Raw genomic sequence first — 4,489 nt, 5'->3', positions numbered from 1 at the left:
ACTCAAGGTTATTTATTGGAACCAAACGATCAAGATTGCAATTGGGGAACCAATCGTCGTTACAGTGAGAATCAAGCAATTAACTTGTAGATTCAAGAACGGTAGAAGAACGGCAGAAAGCCTGCTCTAAAAGTGTTTCGCCTGGTCTCTATTGTCAAATTTATTCTGTGACTCATTTTGTCAATTGTATAGATATCTCTATTGTCAATCTAATTATCTTACTATTGTATGGATGCTTGCAAGAGAGACCAGCAAAGAATTGTCAAGCATAATGAAAAATTGAAACATAAATGATAAAACATTAAGAATATCATATAAAAATAACTTCCCAGTTTGCAAAAAAAATAAATAAATAAATACATTATGTACACAAATTAAAAGCCACTCGTTTAAAAACTAAAAAACCATTTTAAAGGCCATATAATGAACAAATATAATACTCCATATGCCAGTTTAGATCATCACAAAATTTCTAAATCATCCCACTTGCAGCAAACATATATAATACGGAGTACTCCATATGTTGACAAAAGCATTTTTAACGGCTTTCTTCACCCCATTCGGGAAATTAGAGTCCTCAACGATAAACTCAAGAATGTTTCTTTTTGTATATGAAGCAGCATCAACAACGCCATGTCCATCAAATACCTGAGTTAGTCAACTCAAGTATTAGTTTTAGAAGGAAACAATCACCAAACCCAAAAAATAAACAATCCACCACCATTTCATACCGTAATTAGTCGGTCGAAATATGTTTGTCACTTAGGAAGCATCTTCAACTGCTTTTTTTAGCTCTTTTTTTCAACTCGGACAAACGAATCAACAACTAAAAAGCGTCGATACACAATGCATTAAGACATTGTAATGATCCAACCTTTAGTATACAACGTTACAGTGCCAAAAACATATCATAGTATTTGTAATGAAATCATAAACAGTATCATTAGTGAGTTTACAAGACTTGTTTTTATTGTTCTTGAGCTCATCTAACAAAGTTTACATGACAGCAAGAGGCATTGGAGATCACTTAACGCTACTCTCATATAAATTCATCACGTTTTACTTTAACCAATACATAAGTAGTAAACTAATTCAGCCAGCCAAACCTCACTTATTTTCATTCAAACATTACATCAAACAGTTGGTGTGCATCATAAACTTCAACTAGAACGGGCAATATTTAACAAACAAATTAAGCCAAAAGTAATCAAAGAATCAAAAACTAATCAGAATATACATTTCGATAAAACAAATCATAAATTACTCTAATCGTTCATCTTATTGTTGATCATGGTCTGGCCATTTATCTTAATGTTGATCGTGATCTTACCATTCATCTAATTGTTGACCAAAGCCCAATCCACCCATTTTTTGCCATCTCTACGTGGCAGGTGTGACAAACACAAATGCTGTTATCAGCCTAAATACTTTCACAAACCCTTTAATATTCAAATGTAGCTAAGTTATATAAAGAACCCCTTATAGTTGCTACCCATCGAATAGTACCATACACTGGCGGCTTTATCGGATGAAAATAACCAAACAATTTCGAAAATAACTGAAACAAAAGAAGGGAACACAGAAAGTGTAAGACCAGAAATTTGACATTGTGAAAATGAACAATCCTCCGTAAAGCGAAACACAACCAAAAATCTTGTTTAATTGATAGAAGGAAAAATGGTTGGATTAATGGTGTTATACTCTTGATTTATTTAATTTAGGATTTTGAGGAAGAGGGATTTTGAGGTCGGTTGAAGAGGGGAGAAGAGATGGGAGTATTGGGTCTTTGTGTGGAGAGAAGAAAAGACACGGGTGAGTTTTAATTGGGTCAATTATTCCGTGTGATGCATACAAAAAAGTCACGGGTATAATGTCTAAATTGGTCAGATTTAAAAAACGAGTCTAATTCATAAAATAGGGTCTTATTTTTGTTTATTCAGGTAATTTTCCCAACATTATATCCCACCCTACTTCAATCATTCAAAGTACAATGAGCTCAGATCCATGATTTCTAAATTTAATGGTAAAAATTTTCGAAACAAAATGACTAATGGAGTAATGGTTTGAAGAGATGCGGTTAAATTGGTCATTCCATGTATCTGATATTTGCACCTTAAGGCTATGTTTGTTATGGCTGAATGGGGCATGGAATGGAAAGCCCAATTCCATTCAGTTAAAAAAATGGTATTTAGTTGGTCCATGAGAGAGAAAAGATCCATTACCAATTATCACCTTCGTAAAATATGCCTCTTAATTTATTTTCTTCACTACCTCCATTTTTTTCTCATTCCGTGAGTGAATAAAAAAACATCATTATACCTCAACTCACCACACCCATGTTCTTATTAACCAACACTCATTTGAAATATGTCTTATTAACCAACACTTATTAACCACACCCGTGTTACTTTTCGTTTTTAGGTAGAATGTTTGGAGTTTGTTTTTACGTAATGACTCTGTTGAAATATGTCTTTTGACTCTTATGAAACTTTGTTATTTAATCTTATATCAATTTGCCTTTATGTTTCTTGAGCTTACTCTTAGTGTATCTAGTGGGTATTTTTTTGTTTTAGTTACTTATTACATTGCCTATAATGTTTTTAATGTTGATCCGCATGTTTAAATATTTTTTTTTAGTTATAATAATTGTTTATTAAACAATCGTATTTTTGTCATTTTTCATGAATTTCATTCCACTCCATCTTACATTTTAGCATACCAAACAAGGTAGCCTTAATGTATAGATTTCATTCCAATAACCAACCAAACATGCAGATGGAATGGTTACATATTCCATTACCATTGTCATTCCATAACCACGTTCATTTCATTCCATCATTATTCCATTCAGTCCAACCAAACAGATCCTAAGGTTTTTGTCAAAAGTCGTATTTGGTTCTAGGATAACCCTATTTCATTCCGTCAGGAACCACTAAAAGAAATCTGACATTCCATTGTTGACGCATACCATATACATCTCTTAACTAGAAAGGTAAAAAAATAAATAAATAAATTGTCATTTAGCAACTTTCCGAGACAACACTATATCGTTGCCGAAAGACTCCGGTCTCCTATTGAATTTTTTCTTGTAATGAACATCGACTTCATTTGTAAAGTACTGATATCTAAGAATGAACACCAAAGCCTATGACTTTAGTCGGAAGTCCGAAACCAATGTGTATCTTGTTAGAATAAATATATATATTCTTATGTATTTATATATATATTTATATTTATATATGCCCTTATAATCATTTATCTAATTAATATTGATCAATGATCTTATTACGCCCTAAATAATTGATAGGTAATTATTTGATGGATGTCATTACCATACTTATTAATTAGGGTTTCCCCTTGGGGGTGCTTATATATAGAGATCATTAGGGGCCTACACCATAACATAAAATCATCCCCTCCTAATTCTCTCCAAACTCTTGTGGCCTTATCTCTGTCACCTAAAACTCATCCTTAGCGTATACCCTAAACGAAAACCCGACCCTCAACCGAGTTATGTCGTCTTCCCTCTACGGCTTCTGAATGATCAGGTACACATCTAGAAATCATTATATATTTATACAATAATTGATCAACACATCTCTGTTTGACAGAGGATCGACACTTGATATGAGCTTACTTTGATGTACAACCAAATGCATGCTCTTCAACGTAATGAACCAAATTCACTTTAGACACCAAGTAATTTTAGAATTTGGACGCGCTATATATGAAACCTCCTACGTTCAAATCATTCTTCTAACCCCAAAATAATTATCCAATACGCAAAACAAGTTTTCTTTCAATAAATTTTATAATATATATGACCATTACGTACAATTATCTTTTTGTACGGTTGACAAATACATACTATGATTGTGTTAGAGAGTATCCATTCATACATACACTTCATTTTTTTCCCCTAGCAATTACCGTCTATACTAGGCATATAAGCCTTTGACCGTAATCAATGTTATCCTGTCATAAGTCGGCGGCCACCTGAATACCAGGTATAGATCTATAGGATAAGAAGCATATAGACATTCTTTTGGATAACATAAATTACGGTCAAAGCCTTGTACACATAATATAAGACTAAGAGGAGTGGTAAGAAGGGGAGGAGGGGCGATTTGTGTCATGTGGCATGTGGGGTAAAAGAAGTTGCCCTTCAAAAAAGGTGGAAATGGGTGGGGTTTTAAGTAGTGGGCGACTTGTGCTATGTGGCAATGGTAATGATTGATTTAATTTTATTTTTGATTCTTTTTTAAAACTTTATTATAATTAAAAAGTAATATATATATATATTTTAAACATAAACAAATTTATTAAACATAATTAAAATTGCTACTAATTAATCATAAAACGAAGTTCTTAAAATAACAAAATTCTTAAAATAAAAAAGTTTATAAAAATAACAAACTAATTAAACATAAAAACTAATCAAGACGAATATTTTTAACGAAGCGCTTGTTTTTTGCGTTCCATGATGCTT

At 32.4% G+C, this 4,489-nt stretch overlaps 1 long non-coding RNA gene across 2 annotated transcripts; it reads right to left on the bottom strand.

Annotated features, from left to right (window-relative positions):
• Nucleotides 1-332: 332 nt before the first annotated feature.
• On the bottom strand, nt 333-1,837 carry LOC122605134. Of its 2 annotated transcripts, XR_006324558.1 has the most exons (3): nt 1,331-1,828; nt 732-826; nt 333-648 (listed from the first exon to the last, which is right to left on the bottom strand). It is a non-coding gene; the product is annotated as an uncharacterized LOC122605134 (long non-coding RNA). The 2 variants fall into 2 exon arrangements; XR_006324557.1 differs by having other exon boundaries at nt 732-1,837.
• Between the last annotated feature and the right edge of the window lie 2,652 nt (nt 1,838-4,489).

Source organism: Erigeron canadensis, chromosome 6 (assembly GCF_010389155.1).
Source record: "Erigeron canadensis isolate Cc75 chromosome 6, C_canadensis_v1, whole genome shotgun sequence".
NCBI classification, from domain to species: domain Eukaryota; kingdom Viridiplantae; phylum Streptophyta; class Magnoliopsida; order Asterales; family Asteraceae; genus Erigeron; species Erigeron canadensis.
The sequence above is the reverse complement of the archived record's forward strand: the minus strand, read 5'-3'. Positions and strand labels throughout refer to the sequence as shown.